The 18949-nt window shown below is 39.6% G+C and overlaps 2 protein-coding genes across 4 annotated transcripts in view; one reads left to right on the forward strand and one right to left on the reverse strand.

Annotated features, from left to right (window-relative positions):
- The window catches only part of KCNIP4 (potassium voltage-gated channel interacting protein 4), a 502065-nt gene that overhangs the window by 417542 nt on the left and 65574 nt on the right, over positions 1–18949 (forward strand). The window lies entirely within an intron of this gene.
- PACRGL (parkin coregulated like) overlaps positions 1–18949 on the reverse strand; it is a 178702-nt gene that overhangs the window by 63302 nt on the left and 96451 nt on the right. The gene's annotated exons all lie outside the window — the stretch shown is intronic.

The following is an 18949-nucleotide window of genomic DNA, read 5'->3' on the forward strand; positions in this document are numbered from 1 at the left end:
TCTAAGCACCAGGCCCACTTGTATAGTAGAACCTTTCCCCCTGGAAGTTCCTACAGCAACCCAAGCTAAACATCCCAAAGACAGCTCACCATTTTCCTCCCTTAATTGGTCTCTTCTTTTTGTTTTATTGGCTTGTGTGTGTGGTATCCATTTATTAGCTCTCTGACATTCATAAATGTGTTTTAACTTATCATAGACTCATGGATTTAGAATTAGAAGGGACCTCAGAAACAATCTAGTCCAACCTTCTCAGTAAGAGGAAAGGAAAATCCAGGAAGTTTAAGTAACTTGCCTAAGGTCACACAGGTAATAAGTAGAGTCAGAGGCAAATGATGTAGCTCAGAGATGTCAAATTTGGGCAAGGCAATTAGCAAAAAAGTGAGATTGAGAAATATTTAACAGAATAAATTTTAAAATTCAGTACAATATGGATAAAGTTAATTTGTGGTTTTCTATGTTGATATGCAGTTCACAAGGATCTGTTTCTGTTTGACGCCACTGGTCTAAGTCAGACAGAAAAGAGCCACTAAACCGTGTGTTGACTTGGAAAACCACATATTAACATTATCTCTGTTCTATTATATTTTTTAATTTATTTTGTTAATTATTTTCCAGTTATATTTTAAATTGATTCAGCATAAGGGTTATGTGTTGGACACCTCTGGTACAGACAAAAGATCTAGAGGTAGCATACAGCCAAAGGAAGATTGCCCCTTTTAGGGGTCAGGAACCTTAGGTATAGCCCCAGATCTTGCACTTATTAGCCCAGTAAGTTTGGGCACTCTTGACCTATTCACTTTGACCCTGCCTAAGCCTCATTGCCCTCATGCATAGAGGAAATAATAATACCTTCAAAACCTGCAGAGAGTTGTGTAAGTCTTAAAGATTATATAAATGAGAACTATCATTCTTGTCATTCTCATACAGGTAGGAAAAGACAGGATGAATTGAGACACAAAACCAATCATGTCCCCATTTTAATAATTAACACGCAAGACTTGACCTTTATCAGGTCAGGAATCATTTCATTTATCTTTAGTATATGGACTTAGTAGTTGCATGTTCAAATGAATGCATGAATGAATAGAAATAAATGTGCTTTTTCCTTATTTTTATTGCATACGGAACCTCACTCCTTGAAGTAAAGCCCATTTTACTTTCTCTCTCTCTCTCTGGCTTCCTCCTGCTTTTCTAGGGACCTACTCAGTCAATCCAGACAGGGTCAGGGACAAAGGGAGGGAGGCAACATGAGGAGTGACAATTAATTATGTAAGTTGGCTGGGCTGGCTAGATGAACAATAAGCTAAGTTGAAAAAATTGCTGGCAAATAATTGGAGGCCGCTGCTCCAACCTATTGCTTTGCTAATTTGGCTTGTTAATTCACACAGGTTGTATGTCAAACAGATTTCTCCCAGTTCCCTTTAATTCAGCTTAAAAAAGAAAAACGAAACTCAAATCTTCCAACATATTCCCTTGCAAAGCTTTTCACGTATCTGGTATCTGAAAGAATGCAACGTGCTGGGGAAGATTTTGTTTTGTTTGTTTGTTTTTGGTGGGTGTTTTCATTTGTTCAGTTGGTAAGTTGTTGGATTTTCAAAAGATACTCTTTTTCCATATCTGTGAACACACATAAAACAGTGAGTCAGATGCAAACAAAGGGACTGAAATTTCCTAGTGTATGTGTCTGCCTGCATATAGTCAGGGAAGAGATCTCAAGGGCACAGGTTCTCCTTCGATTTATCTCAGTATTTGACTTCAGAGGATCAAAGCTGTAGATCTGGAAGGGACCTGAGACCCAATTTAGTCTCTCCCCTTCATTTTACAGATAAAGATACTGAGATCCAGGGAGACTAGGTGATTTTCCCATGGTCACAGAAATATTGTCCAAAGTAGGATTTAAATGCAGATCTTCTGATTCCAGGGGCAGCTCACTGCATGGCATTACTAGCCTTTAGCACATTACCTGGCACACAGTGGATGCTTAATAAATGCATATTAATGATGATAAAAGTACTATATTGCTTGACCTATTCTCTAGCCAGATCACGCTGCTACTCCCTCAATCCTATCTATAATTTACCTTTTCAACCAAATACCCCATTCATCAACAACAGTCATAAAACTTTGGGGAAATTGATTTATTCCCTATTAAGAAAATGTTGAAAATCCATGCTTTAGTATAGAATGTAATGCTCTGGAAAATAATTTAACTAACTCTACTATTAGAAATACTTCATATTCAATAAGCAACTAACAAGTCCAGACTGAAGTCAGGGGTGAGACTGTGGTTGAATATCTGGCAGTCACTGGTATTGAGATTATAATTAAGCCCTTGGGAGCTTAAGAAATAACCATGAGACAGAGAGAAATAGGGAGTAGACAGCCTAGTGCAAAGCAGTGGATATCACCTACTGTTAGAGGTTGTGATATGGACTATAACCAGCAAGGGAGATTGAGAAGGGGCAGTTGACAGATAGGGAGAATGATAAAAGTAGAGAAGAGAGAGCATCCAAGAGGAGAGGGTGGCCAGAAGTCAGCCAACAAACATGTGTACAGTGCCTACTAGCAGGTGAATTGACAAGGATGAAGACTGAGAGAAGATTATCAGTTTTAGCAATTGTGATCATTGGTAAGCGGAGAGAGGAGTTACAGTTGAATGATACAAAAAGAATTCATGCTCATTTGTTCATCACTATCATCACCATCAGTACCACATCAACACCTTTGTCATCATCATAATCACCACTACCACATCTCCACCACTGTTGTCATCATTATTCACCACCACCACCATCATCATCATCACTGCCACCACTAGCACACCATCATCATCGTCACTGTCACCATTGTCAATAACATCATCATCACCACCAGCACCACCATCATCATCATCATGATAGCTAGTACTCTTGCCTTACCTCAGCCCTCAAGGAATTCCTCACTTCCTTCAAGACCCAGCTTAACTACTACCTTCTTCATCAAGCCTTACTTGTTCTCCAAACTACTAGAGCTCTTTCTCTTAAAATACCTTTTCCTTCAATTTTTTTAATTTACTCTATATTTACTCTGTATATACTTGAGTATGTCTGTTGTCTCCTCCTTTAAAATGTTAGCTCCTTGCAAATAGGGATTGTTTCTTTCCTTATATTTGTGTCCCCAGAGCCTAGCACAGTGCTGCCATGGACTAAGTCCCTAATCAACGTTTGATGATTGATTGATGATAAAAAAAAAAAGAAAGTGTTTAAAGAAAATCACTATATGGGGTAGGGGGAGGGACAAGATGGGAAGAAAATTTGGAACTCAAAATCTTGTGGAAGTGAATGTTGAAAACTAAAAATAAATTAATTTTAAAAAAGAAAATCATTATAACATATGAAAAGCAGAATGGTAGCATGTAAAGCATACTAAATGGAAAGTCAGGAGACCTAACATTTTGTACCAAACCTGCCACGAAGTAGTTTAACCTCTCCGGCCTCAGTTTCTGCACTTACATCCTTAACTAGCCTTGACTCTGTGGTCAGATATTTCAATAATATTATGTAAATGCCAGTAATTATGACTATGATTTCATCATATAACCCAACAACTGCTAAAACAAAAACAAAAAGCGAAAAATGAAAAACCGCCAATGAGTACTTATTACCTATTAAATACAGCCCAAATTTCTCTGCCAGATATTCTCCAAGTTCTTCCTGGGAGCTGAAGCAAATCTGCCTTTTCCTCTTACTGTCTACTGCTTGCCCCAGTAAGCCCTCTGCCTTAGCCAATCTGCAGGACCCTCTCTCCCCCAAACATCCTGTGCTTTCCCACTTTTTTGCCCTTGTCTGACTAAAATCCAAGATTCATCACCTTTTTTTCCCATTGAAAGTCTGTATATCTTTCAAATTCCAGCTCAAATACCATTTCTGATAGTCCTAACTTCAAGAGATCTTTCCTCTGCCCCATAATTCTTAGTCTGTTGCTCTCATATACAAAGGATTACATGTTGGCTTGAATTTTAGCTCTTCATTTATGTATTATTTGTCCCTTTCTAGAGAGAATAAGGAATATGTAATGGAAGTGATCGAGGTGTAGGGATAGGGACTGTCCCTTTGATTTCATTGGCATAGGGAACTCCCAAGTGAACAAATTCCCTATCCTGTTGCAGAGAGTCCCTGAGAACTGTGAAAAGTTGCCCAGGGTTACACAGCCAGTATGTTTCAGAGACAAGATTTGACTCCTGGTCTTCCTAGCTGTGAGATTGTCTCAGTATGCTGCCCACCTTGCTGCCTATCATTGAAAATGGTATGCTAATCAAGTAAAATCTATGCAAATTGAATTTGACAAATTCATTAAACATTCAACAAACATGTATTAAGCACATACAGGGTGAAGAGCACTGGGATAGGGGAGGTACAAAATTTGGAAAAGATGTTACTTCTCCCTCATTGGAACTTTAATGATAATAGCAGAATAAAACCTAATCACAAATGACTAGAATATACATCACATGATGAGGATATCAAAGAGGCACTCAGTAAAGAACTTCTTGAGGTCCGAGGAGCCAGGTCAATGCCCTTGCAATGGGGTGAGTGTCTCCCCCCAGCCCCACCTCTTCTGTGCATTTCTTCAACATGTCTGTCTGAGAAGGTCATAAATTAGTCTCAGGTTTCAATCTCCACAAGGGAAGAAAAGGTCTAAGGTTTAATGGCTCTTCCCTCCTCTTCTGTAGAGGAGAAAATTTAAGTCCAAACAGCACTACCCCCACCTTGGCTGACTTATCAGTAAATATGAACATTCTTGACTGTATTCACAACAGAAAAGACCGAGAGGTTTGCTAGCCCTCCATCCAGGGTTCAAACCAACTTACCCTAGAGGACTAGGTCCGAGAGATGTTGATTGACATCTTTATCAGTTTGTTGTTGTTGTTGTTTGGTCATTTGTCCGGTCTGATTCTTCATGATTCCATTTAGTGTTTTCTTGGCAACGATATTGGAGTGGTTTGTCATTCCCTTCTCCGGCTTGCTTTGCAGATGAAGAACTGAGGCCAACCGGATTAAGTGGCTTGCCTAATAAATGACTAAGGCTGGATTTGAACACATGAAGATAAATCTTCCCGATTTTAAATTGAGTGCTCTAACCATTGCTCCATCTCACTACCTCTTTACCAGTTAAGATATGTTATTGCATTTCTTAGTCAGGCAAAGCTGAGAGAAGCCATCTGCTTCTCTGAACAGAAGCTTGGCCAATGCCTCTATCCTTCCTATCATCACTTATTCATTGCACATCCTCCCCCTTTCTCCCAGCCGTTCTCCCACATCTCTGCAGCCTTTCTCCCATATCTTAACAATAACTACACCATAAATGTCTTTTAACTTTTATTCCATTTACATGTAAACTATTCTATAATTTCTTCAAGGTAGGGTAGATTGCCTAAAGATCTTGCCAGAGTGAGTCTGTGCAGTACATTGGTTTCGGAGACCTTTGTACATGTAATGGGGGTACATGGGATACTCTTATGATAGAATGCCTCCAATCTCTCCCACAAGGGCATGCGGACACACTTCCTCTATGTCCTGGTTTGCTCATTCCAACCTGCCCTCACACTCAGGCTGAAATTCCCACATAAAGACCACTATCATGCAGTTACATTCCAATTTTCTCAAAGTCCAAAGGGCAATCCCGTTGTGAGGGAATATATTCTCTCTACTTAGCAGTTTAGCTCTTGAGCCCCCATCAGTGTGCATCCATTTCCACAAACCAGTCACTCAGTCAAAAAACCACAGGGTCTTTTCTATTATGAGTAGAGCCAGGAATGTTCATATTTACTGGTAAATCAGTCAAGATGGAGGTAGTGCTTTTTGGACTTATATTTTCTCCTCTACAGAGATCGGTAGCAGAGATCACTAGGCCTAAGGCCTTGTCTTCTTTTGTCAAGATTGAAGACTGAAATTAATTTATGACCTTCCCAGATGGATGGTTATGTTAAAGAAATGTTCTGAAGAAGGAAGGAGAGGCATCCACCCTATCCTGGGAATGATGGCCTGGCCCCTTAAACCAGTTTACCACATAAGGGAAAAATACTTTTCCATTTTACATGTAATCATTTATTTAGTAATGAGGAAAAATATATATTAATAACATTACCAACATTAATATATTAAAGTAAGTGCAAGAATAATAAGTATATCACAAGCCACATATAAATCTAGGTCCTACTGTCCCACTAAAACTGTCACTATCTGTGGGAAAGAATGGGGAAGAGAAACCTCTCAACAAGGTACATGAATAAGGAAAACCTGTATCCTTGGGTAGCAACATTGTGCCCAACCAACACTTTACTATGTACAATATCTCGGCCATACTTTTCAAACTGCTAGACTTTTACCTCAATAGCAACTGAGGTGTCTATCACTTCCAGCTTTAACCTTGGATGATGCAGTTCTGAAATCTGCTTTTTCACCTCACTGTCTCTTATCTTTCTGAGTTCAGACTCTAGGTCCTCTCTGAGAATTATATAACCTCAGATAATGATGGCCAGCAATCTAATTCTCATCTTTTGTCTATAGTCAGATAAGTTATTTTTGTCCCCTTATCAGAGTACAATTCTAATGTCCCTTTCTCTATAGTACAGTACAGCTCATCACACTCAAAATGATCAATGACTCTCTCACAACTGAGTCAGAGTAACTTCCTCTTAGAATCATGAGCAATATAAACTCACCTTAGCAACAAATTGCCCTGTATGAAAGGACAGAATCTTGAAACAACAGTACCTTACACATAAGAGTTAGTGTCAGAATGCATCTTAGAAGTCAACCTGTCCAATCACCTAATTTTACAAAGGAAAAACTAAGACCCAGAAATGCAAAGTGATTTGTCTGAAATCACATAGGTAATAAGGGAAAGAGCCTATATCAGAACCTAGAGCCTCTGACCCCAAAGCTATGTTGCTTCTTGGTGGGAAAAATCTTGGACAGAGCATTGGCCTTGGAGTCAGGAGGACCTAAGTTCAAATCCAGCCTCAGACACTTGACACTTACTAGCTGTGTGACCCTAGGCAAGTCACTTAACCCCAATTGACTCACCCCCCCCAAAAAAAAAAGAGAGATTGGGAAGAGGTGGGGCCTGAATGGAGTCAATTCCAGATAGTGTGGGCCTAGACAGGAGAGGGCTGGATAAGAAATGGAAGCAAAGAATAGTACAACAGATCTGAGTTGAGTTGAGTTAGTCTGTCACCTGTCTTCTTGGTCAACATTCATTCTTTCCACAAGAACAGATGTCCCAATCACCTACCTCATTGTTCCCACAATTTTTTCCCATCAAGCTTATTCATTAACTTAACATATTGCTACATAAATGTTAACTTGCTAGAGGCAGCACAGGCATTAACTCAATAGGCAATACAGCAAAACATTAGGTGAACGTGCCATACTTCATAAACCTTACTTTAACACATAAAGGAGCCCCCTTAAGCAAACCCCCCACATCCTAAACTAATAGTTATACAGAAGCATATATATCCTGTTAGAGTAAACCCCTCTGCCTCCCTTCCCAGCAAGTATAAATGTTAGCTTAAAGCCTCAGAGCAAATCCTGCTAAAACAAACTCCTTCATGCGTAACACCAATGACACATTTCTTTTTAAATGACTCCAATAAATGTGAGTGCTGCTGCTTTTTAGTATAAGTTTGCCCTCATTCTGAGGATCCTAAGCAGAGCATTGTCCTGGAGAGCTAACTGACTCACTGGTGACCATAGAGCATACTAGCATTGTGACCATCTTCCTTTTAAGAAGTTGACTATTCTGACCTATAGTGCATACTCATTACTTTTATAGTCTCGGAAAAGTACATTGCATTATATGCTTCCTTTATGGAGCAAGGGGAAGTAGGGAGTGATTCAGTATGAATCAGTACCCTAGGGGAGCTGATCAAACTTTTGCATTTATTTTCTTTTATGAATTAAATGAGGATTCCATCCTGCTGGGCAGCCTTTATGTGGCTATATTAAATATTCAACTAAGTCAGCCACCAACACTTTCAAATCACCACTTAAAATGGGCTATATTCATTTCCTTCACCTGTTTCATATGTATCACCCAAAATTATTAACGTACTCATAAAATTCAAGATATTCTGTACCATAGGGATCTCCAAAAGCTGCCATAAACTTAAAAAAAAAACAGAGCTGCATTTGATGAAAGTGGTCCAAATTTCCAGTAGAAATTTGATTGGAGCATTTTATGAGAAATTTTACAAAATGAAAGGCCCAGATACTTTTTCCTTCCCTTTACTTTCTCAACACTCACTATAAATAAACTCTTTAGACTTTAGGTGTCAAAAGTCAGCCTGCTCTGTGAGATGCCTACTGCTCTTCTGCTTTCTGTTCTCCCCCTTCACACTCACTTTTTCCTGTTTCAGTGGCCATGTTTACATGATAGGAAAAATATTGAACGAGGTTAGCCAGTGAATGAGATTGCTGCGGAATGAATCCAAGCAATTGATATACATCCATTCACGAAGAGCCAATGAACTCACATCCTTCCTAATGTAGATAAGGTCTCCGTCTTTTTTTTTTCCTTTCAAGCATTTACATTTGCATATAAACATCCAAACCCACCCTGACCTCCCCCCACCCACCCACACACACACACACATACAAATACAAATCCACAGGCAGACAATACTCTAACATTGTTTCTGACCTGGGTTCCCAGAATTAGACTCTAAAATAAGAAGGAATAGAATCAGATCCATGAAATAATGCTAGAAGGGAAAATGAAATGAAGGATAAGGAGACTGACGAACCTAAGAGTCTTATTTTCCTGAGCAAATTAGTTTTGAATGTCAACAGTGATGCTGTTTTCTTGCTTTTTTTGTTCCCAAATGACAATAGCAATTAGGGAAATTTTCCAAATTAGTGTATCTTACTTTGTCACCATTTTCAGGGACAGACCATACTGGTATGTCAAGGAAGGGAGCTCTACAACAATCATCGGATCACAGATTTAGAGCTGAAAGGGATTTCTGAAGCCATTGATTTCACCTCCCTCCTTTTATAGATGAGGAGACAAAGGCACAAAGAGAATAAATGACTTATTCGGAGTTACAGGGCTTGTATATATATGAGGTGGGATTTGAATTCAGGTTTTCCTGCCTCTAAGCTCAGTTATCCAGCCTTTAGACATTCACTTCGTCTCAAGCCAAGTCATGGTGTCAATAGTTAGGAGCATATGAGTGATATAATGGATGGAGCCCTGGACTTATAGTCAGAGTTCAAATCCCACCCCCGAGACATATTCTCTGTATGATTGGAGGAGGGGAAGGGTAAATCCCTTTGCTTCTCTGATCTTCAGTTTCCTCTTCTATAGGGTAGCTAGGTGGCTCAGTGGATAGAACACCACACCTAAATTCAGGGGGACCTGAGTTCAAATCTGCCTTCAGACACTTACTAGCTTTGTGACCCTGGGCAAGTCATCTAACCCTGTTTGCCTCACTCTCCTCATCTATAAAATGAGCTGGAGAAGGAAATGACAAGCCAGTATCTTTCCTAAGAAAACCCCAAATGGACTCACAAAGAGTCAGACACAACTGAACAACAACAACATCAGAAAATAATAATAATAACATAGGGTGTTGGGAGGATCTAAACTTGAAGAGCTATAGAAATGTTAGTTATATGTAGTGTGCATAGAATGAGGGAGATAATGCCATGGTGGAATAAAACAGTGAACTTCTAGTCAGAGGGCTTGGATTCACAGCTACCACTGCCATTTACCACTCTGTGACCTTGGACCAGTCATTTAAACTCTCTGGGCCTCAGTTTCCTTATTCGCAAAGTGAGGGATTTGGACTAGACTCCCTGTAACACCCCTTTGCAGCTCTAATCTGTGATTCTCTATCCAGAGAAGCACAGCATTCTAAGCAAACTATAACCTTCATCTGAAACCTTGTTGTTTTGTGCTTACACTAAATAAACAGCACACTCGTTCATCAAAGTTCCTGCCAGGCCCTAGTACGGGGATTTTGTTCTATTGCAGCCCAGTAACCAATTATGGTGGTTTGTAATAGTTTAAAGGGGAGGACTCCAGCCCTCTTCCTCAGTATAGCAAAGCTCTTGGCTGTCTGGAGATCAGGTTAGCTAGAACTACGGTGGCACAGTGGATAGGGTGTGAGGCCTAGAGTCAGGAAGACTCATCTTCCTGAGTTCAAATCCAGCCTCAGACGCTTACTCAGTGTGTGACCCTGGGCAAGTCACTTAACCCTGTTTACCCTCAGTTTCCTCATCTGTAAAATGAGCTGGAGAAGGAAATGGCAAATTACTCCAGTGTCTTTTCCAAGATGGTATAAGTATTATTCCCACTTTACGGATGAAAAAGCTGAAGTTCACAGAAGTTAGATGACTTGCACAAAGTCAGAGTTGTTTTCAGTCACTATTCAAATTGAGGTTTCCTGACTCCAAGCCCAGATCTTTCCATTCTAATATCCTATGTCACGGCAAAGGTCTTGAGCAGCGGATGGGTAGTGACTTCCACATATTATCAGATGTTCAGGTGAGATTCCTGTAGACACCATAAATTGTGATGATTAGGAGATTTAGTTTGAACCTCAAATCGACCATGCATGAGCACCACATGCACAAAGAAATGCTCTATTGTGATTGGCTGCAGTTGTCATCTATGTCAACATCACTTAAGCAAATCAATAAAATAATTTATTTGACAGATAAGGAAACTGAGGAAAGTCTTTCTTCTCTTTAAAGCATCTTCATCTCTTAAATATTGAACTCACAGGGTCTTTAAAAATGTTACTTTGGGTTTTTTTTTCCAACAACTTCCCCTGCCTTCAGCATCATCAATCCACTCAAGTGCAACCAGTAGGATGGTATGTGTCTTGCAGCATGATATGACAGAAAAAAAATTCTAGATTTGGAGTCAGGACATGGATTGTAATTCAGTCTGTGATTTTGTGACCTTAGGCCTCAGTTTCTTCATCTAGAAAATGAGAAGTTTGGACTGTATGAATTCCAAGATCCTTCTGGTTCTAAGTCTTGGATCATAATCCAAGGCCACATCCACATTTTCCAGGTCTCTTTTTCTTCTAACAAATGTTAACATAGATACAAATAACAACAATAGAAATAACAGGCATATAATGCTGTGAGTTTCATGAAGTACTTTCCTCACAACAATACTATAAGGTACTCCCATCTTTGTCTCCATTTCACAGAAGGGGAAACTGAGGCCCTGAGAGGTTAAGTGACTTGCCACATTGGCCTTTCTACATTTTGGTTATTCTGGCTATGGCCATTCATGGAGGACCCTAACATACACAAGTGTGAAGGAAAGAGCATTGTGATTGTCATGGACAAAGAAATTCAATGGGAATGAACATAAGAAGACTTGGTAGGATTAGGTGGCCATCATTTGCCATCTAAAGAGTTGCAGAGCACTGTACTAGTGACTTAAATGATAACCAAGAATACTTAGAGCAGTGCATGCTGTAAGGAAATAGGAAAACCGTTCTAAAGTGTGGGCATCTTTTAAACCCACTCTGTCCCCAAAAGCAAATGTTTGTTCTGATTACATGAATATATCTTCAAAGAGGTGTCAAATTTGAGGGCAGAGGGTCAAAAGCAGTGGGCAAAATCTAGAGCACTAGCAGAAACAAATTAAAATGTAATTGGGAAATATTTAACATACTAAATAAAAATATAACACAACATAGATAATACTAATTTGTAGTTTCCTAAGTCTACATGCAGTCATCAGGGATCTGTTTTCATTTGAGTTTGACACCACTGAATATAGTCAGACATTCTATTACAACTGTGAAAATAATATTAGTCTTTGGAGAGTTCTCATTTTTTCTTGAAAAACATATGGGATAATATTCCATTCCTGTGCTTGAAAAAAGAAAGTCAGCTTCTCTTACAATATATAATAAAACATTAGGCATTAGTTATACAAATGCCTCATGACCTCTTCAGTGGCTCATTACCTTTTTCCTGAATTGTTGTAGCAGTCCACTAGCTGACCTGCCTGCCTCTAGTATTTACCTGTTCTAATCTACATGACACACTAATGCTGATTCATCTTCCAAAAGCATAATATGATTATGTCTTCTTTCAGCTCAAAAATCTTCAGTGACTCATTGCTCACAGAAAAAATAAATATTAAATTCCTTTACTAGACATTCAAGGCCCTCACCAACTTGACTTATTCTAATCTTCCATTTTTAGTGCATATGCTATTGAAGTGAACACAATTTTATCTCATGCCTACATGAATTCTGTACTCTAATCAAATGAAGTTATTTGTTCACCCTCCAGTGTGTTTCTTGCCTGGAATGCCCTTTCTCCTCAGGTCTTTCAAATTCCTACTGGTTTTTTTTTAATCACTTTCCAAAATTTTCATCAATAATGGAATGGGCAGACCCAGGAGGTTCCATTCTGTTGAACAGATATTTATTCTAAGAGGGGCAGGGCACAATGCTAGGTACTGGGAACATGGAAATAAAAATGAAAGTCCTTGCCCTCAAGAAGCTTATATTCTTCAGGAGGAAGAGAGGTAAGGAATGTATAAAGAGTGGTGTTACACAAAGTAGGCAGTGCTGTAGGCAAAAATGGAGATCCAAGCAAAATACTTTCTGAATATTTGATTTGAGACAGAACACTTTCAAATGGGGATGGGAGAATTGGAAAAATGATTTGGGGAGATGAGATCACCTCCCTACTTGCTACTGGTTTCTCCTTCCTCAGATGTATGTATCTATGTTGTATGCCTTCAGTTCCTCTGAGGACAGGGACTGTTTTGTCCTTTGCCTTTATATCCTCAGGAACTAACATAGTACTTTCTGCATAATGCATGTTTAATGAATATTGTTGAATTGGATTGGATGAAAGTGGTACCTGAACTAAATGTTGAAGGAAGGTGAGGATTCTGAAAAGGATGAATGAAGAGGAAATATAGTCTAGGTATGGTGCACGGGTGACATGTGCAAATGGCATGAGGCAAAAAGGGACATTTTGAGCAGGGAGAACAACTTGTGATCTGGTCTTGCTGAAAGACAGAATGAGTGAAGGGCAGTAAGAGGCATCTAAGGTTGATTACAAGATTGGGCAGGGCCTTAATGCCAAGCTATGAGGTCCCAGAGCCATTACTTCGCAGGTACCTACTTAGGGAAAGTCTCTTCTATTGTTTTGAGGTCCACATCCTGTTCAGGCAACCTGGTGGTGTCGATTTCTGATTGGCTGACTACTGGGGCCCTGTCTAGATTAGATGGATGTGGTTGTGGTTGAGTGCATGGACACACCTGCTGTTTCTGTGGGAAATATGAGGAATGGGTCTGGAGGCAGTGGTTAGCTGGAGGCAGTGGTTAGCTAGAGGCAGTGGCTGAGATCTCATCACGTGGACATGCCTGTTGTTCTGGTGACGCACTGAGGCTTATGTGAGGAAGTTAGGAAATTGAGTTGGGAGGAGGGGCAGTGGCTAGGTAGGAGTGAGTCCTATGACTGAGTCTGGGGGCCTGTGGTGTGGTTAAACCAGATTGTGTGGTTAAATCAGGACATGTCTGCTGTTCAGTGAGGCCCATGAGGAAGTTAAAATATCAGGTCTGGGGACAGCTTTATTAGGATCCCATCAGGAGCATTGAAAAATAAAATGATAGTCAAGGCTAAAGGGGATGGTCTTCTCTGAGGAAAGATCAGAGAAGTCATCAGTGGAGAAGGGGACATTTGAAGTGGTCTAAAAGATGGCAAAGGAGAAGCGGCAATTAAGGTGTTCAAAGTACAGGAAGAAATGTAAGCAAAAACAAAGACAGGAAAGTACAGTACACATTGGGGAACAGAGTAAGAAGTTTGGTTTGGCTAGACTAAAGGACAGAATGGAACTATAAGAAGGAGGTTGGGAAGGTGAGCACTTTGATGCCTGGCAAAGGCGTATGATTTTTACTTGGTAAGTAACAGAGAGCCATTTAAGACTTTTCAACAGAAGGACAACATAAACAGATCTGTACATAAGTAAGATTAGTATTAAAAATGGGCTGGAAGTGAGGTTGTATTTTCATTGTTTTTGTTGTTGAGTCATTTTCAGTTGTATCCAATTCTTCATGACCCCATTTCGGGATTTCTTGGCAGAGATACAAGAATGTTTTGTCATTTCCTTCTTCAGTTCATTTTATAGATGAAGAAACTGAGGCAAGCAGGATTAAGTAACTTGTCCAGGGTCTCATAGCTAGTAAGTGTCTGAGGACAGATTTGACCTCAGGATGATGAATCTTCCTGACTCCAGGCCTGGCACTGTGCCACCTAGCTGCTGTAATTTTCATTGGACCTTGCATTATAATTATTTAGATTCCTCCCCCCTCTAATTATGGAGGGGGAAAAGCCACGAGGGGCTATCTTATTTAATACCCCTATTCTACAGCTGAGAAAACTGAGGCCCAAAGACATGAAGTGGCTTTCCCAAGGTCCCACAAGTAGTCAGTGTCCCAGATGAAATCTGGACTCAGTTTCTCTAATTCCAGAGTCAATGTTCTCTTCCCATTGTGTAAGCATCCCCTTTTAGGCAAAGGGGGACTATGGACTCTGGACTCTCATGTCATTACAAATAGGCACTTACTGAAATTGGCTTCAGGGCTTGGATGAGCTATGATCACAGCATACTGGTTTGACACATATGGATTTATGACTAAAAGGCTTGGGTCTGAGTCGTTCCTGTCACTTTCTAAACCGTGTGACTGCCCAAGTCATTAGCTAAAACGAACCTCAATTTCCTTGTCTGTACAATAGAGATAATAATAACTTCATTCCCTCCCTCCCAGAGTGATTGAAAGCTGTTAATGGATGTAAAGCTCTTTGTAATTATGTGTTACACAAACACCAGCCTTGGGACCTGATCTGTGCCCCTGCTGCCACAAAGAAAAAGGAGTTAATACAGCTCTCACAATCTGTGAATCAAGCTAATTAATGCTAATTTGATAGCCAGCTAGAGTTGGACCCTTCCAAATAATATTCTCACCTTAAATCAGTGAAAACTGGTCATTCTATTGTTACCAACCTAAGGTGTAAAGATTAATGGACTGAGGATTGGGAGGCCTGAATTCTAAGACTGGCTGTGCCATTCCCAAGCTGTGTGACCCTTAACCTTTCTGCATGTAGGTTTCCTATATTTGTAAAAAGGAAGAGGTTGGACTTGGTGCATCAAAGGGTCCTTTTTTGTACCAACCTTCTCTGGGTCTGAGAATGCTAATTGCCTCGTGCTGAGTTGCCTATTCCATCCTAAAGGAGAGACCCTCAGCTTGCTGTTTGCCTTTGTTTAAAGCGTTTGAAGATGTTTTTCAAAGTCGGAGATTTTCCTACAAAAGATTGCCTTAAGCAAAATAAAGAGAGAGGGAAGAGGATATAGGGCTAGGGGACCTCAAAGCAATCAAGCAGAATGAACTAGACAAAAAGGAAACAAAGAAATCAGGTGAGCCCTTAACAGCACAAAAGTGGAGAAGAGACTCCTAGAGAACGGAAACATTGATATGTTATCAATTCTGTTACTCAGGGAGGGTTCTTGAATTTTGATGGTTTCTCTGCCTTTTGTTTTTTCCTGGACTTTACTAATTTGGTGGAGTTCTTTCTGTTCCCTCTCTCAGAGAAAAAAAAGAGCACAGGACTCTGGAGTCTGAGAACCTGGGTTCAAATCACACCTCTGATTCATCATATTGGACAATTCTTCCTAGACCTCGGTTTCCTGATTTAGACTACATAACATCTAAGTTCCCTTCTAGCAATCAGTCTCTGATATATGATCTTGAAAAACTAGTTGACCACAAGGAGATCTGAGAAGAATATACATTTTGAAACTTAGCCTTTTACTTCTGAGAACAATATGAACAGCATACTCTGGGAAGACTGATTGTGGAGGTCTCCACAGGTTTACAATGCTCCCTACTGTCCTTGCTGCCCTGGTAGCAACTCTCATTAAGGGATAACAGTATGACTTTTATTAGAAGAGAATAATAATAAAGCTTTTTACCTCAAGCACAAAGATTCCCCATATAGACAAAGATGCTTGAAACACAAAACAAAAAACTCTTAAAATTCATTATAAAGTAAGTGACAAAAAGCTAAAGCAAAAACAAATTCCAGGGGGGAAAAAAACTCACAAGATGAAGAATTAGAGACTGATGAAGAGAAGATAAAGAAAAAGGAGTCTTGAAAGAAATAAATTCACTTCTGGGCTAAGCAGTGCCATTTCTTCCTTTCTCCCTTCTCGTGTCTGCCATTGGGAAGCAATTGGCACATGGAATATTATGTAAGTAGCTCATCAAATAACGAATGTATACTTGCTTAGGCCTGAAAGGCTTATGTTTCTATGTGATCTATAAGGACCTCATTTTCACTAATATTCTTCATAATATTTTTCTTTTTCAAATTCACCCTGTTTGAACTAGCTTCCCTATTCTGGCCTCTTCCCAGATATCTTATTTATCATACACACTTGAATTAGAATCATGCTCTTAAGTATTGCTCCTATGATTACTTCCTTGCTTAGAAGTCTCCATCAGGGTGGAGGTCCTCAAGTGTGGCTCTTGGACTGAATCCAAACTTCACAGAACAAATCCCCTTAATAAAGGGATTTGTTCTGGAAAATTTGGACTCAGTCAAAAGGCTGCACCCAAAGACCTAGCAGGCCATATGTGGCCTCAAAGCCACAGGTTCCCCACCCCTGGATGCTTCCCAGATCAAATTAAGCCTCCTAATTGAAGACTTAAATGTTTCTGCACAAATTTCAAGTCTGCCACTTACTAACTGTGTAACCTGGAACAATTTGCTTCATCTCTATGGGACCAGATTTCTAATCTGCAAAGTGAGGGACAAAAAAGCTCCTTCCAGTGCTAAATTCCTGTGAAATTTCAAAGATTCCTGTGAGTTTAACTCATTCCTTCTCATCTCCAAACTTTTCTACCATCCAATCCTCTCAGTTAGAATTCTCTCTTTCCTTAAAAATTTCCCTTGTTGAATCTAATTATCCATGCTCACCACTCCAAGCCTCCATGCCCACCTCCATCAACTTTTTAACATGTAGTTATGTATCATTTTGCAGCTTTCATTGGTCACGCCTTTTTGTTTGTTTGCAGATTCATAGTTTGGTCTTGTTTTCCTCTGTCTTCCCCATTAGATTGGAAAATTCTTTAGGGAAAGCGCTCTGTCTTACACTTAATTTAACATCTCCCCCATCCATATTGTTTACTATGTTTAACTATACTCACCATATAGTGAGTACTCTGACAGTTAATGGGCAGTTATTCATTGAGTGTGTTCCATAAACTTAGCACTGTGAGGAATAAAGAAAAAAATGAAAGAAATGGTGCCTTCCCTAGGAGAGTTTACAGACTGAGTAAATGTTCTTGACCTATATGATCTTTGGATAGATTTCACAGGTCTATGAAATGGAATAGGGAAAAAAAATCCACATTTCAATTAACCTATGGTTTCCTTTGTAATCCTATGTATTCTATTTTATGCATTGAAAAACATGATCCTGAGAAGGAGTCTATATACCCACTGGATTGTCAAAGGAATCCATGACACAAAAAGAGCTAAGGACCCAAAATCTGAGGGACAACCAGTAGTGCATAGAAATGAATTAATACATGATCCCTTAATCTGTCAACAAGAATTCGAAAGCATTTACGATGCCACATGCAAGGAACACAAAAGCAGAAACAGCCCCTGAACTCAACGAGTTTACATTCTATCAGGGAAACAGGTGCACATATTAGAAAATAAAAAATTAGCACAAGGTGATTTCAGGGACTGAGAGACACTAGAAGCTGAAGGGATCAGGAAAGGTATAATGTAGAAAGTAGCTGTCCTTTGAAGAAAGATAAGGATTCAAGAGTATATGTTTGTGTGTGTGTGTGTGTGTGTGTGTGTGTGTACATATACATATATATGTTTATATGCATATAAATACTATGATTATTTCTTATATTGATAACCAATTATTGAATTAGGACTAAGGTTTTTCCTCTTCCTATTTCCTCATTCAGAAATCAGCCCCTATAGGTTATCCAGCCTGCTTTTAAAGAGCAGGGCTGATGATAAGATGAAATCTTGGGCAGCCACACCCCACTGAGGAGACTGGGAACTGATCAAAAGGTAAAGACATTCTGGTTTAGCTGAACTGATAGATTCTGGCCCGTTGTGTTTTAGCCAGACAAATGTGGATGGAAGTGGATTCCCCCTTTTGTCTGGATTACCCTAGATGGGGTGGTATGGGTATAGACAAGTCTCTTTGGCCAAGACTGAGTGATCAGTGGCATGTCCACAACTCCTTGTTAGAATAAGCCCACCTCTCATTATAATATTAATTCTCTCCTTAGTTGTTAACCAATCATGGTTGAATGCCATATGTCAAGGATACCCACTCTTCCAACAACATATAAGTGGTGAGTGGGTTCCATGAGGGGTCTTTGGTCTAGGAGAGACAGCCAAATGGTAGGTTTCTTAATTTTGGCTGTGAGTAATTAATTAAGCTATAATTAATAAAATGATTGTTGATTATCCAGAAACTGTCTCTCAATCTTTAATGTCATAGTGTATATACACATGTTTATGTACGTGTGTATATGTGTATGTGTGTGTGTGTGTGTGTATGTGTGCCCTATCTTGCCCAGGCTAGAAATGAAGTGGCCACTCACTGGCCTGTCCTACTGAAGATTGACCTGTTCTTTGACTTTTTTTTTTTTTACCTGGTCTGGGTTCATGACTCCATAAGTATGGGATTTGTGTCTCCATGTTGGTATAGGACTTATTCAGAATACTTAGTAGGCTTAGCCCTACTCAGAACTCCTGAACTCAAGTGACCCACCGTGCATTCTCCTCATTAACAGGGATCTTAGACATGGGCAGCACATCCCCTAAGTGTTATATGGAGTTCAGATGGGAGGAAGGTTATTGGAGATTGGAAGAAT

This window comes from Phascolarctos cinereus, unplaced genomic scaffold, assembly GCF_003287225.1.
Source record: "Phascolarctos cinereus isolate Bilbo 61053 unplaced genomic scaffold, phaCin_HiC Scaffold_9;HRSCAF=440, whole genome shotgun sequence".
Classification (NCBI taxonomy): domain Eukaryota; kingdom Metazoa; phylum Chordata; class Mammalia; order Diprotodontia; family Phascolarctidae; genus Phascolarctos; species Phascolarctos cinereus.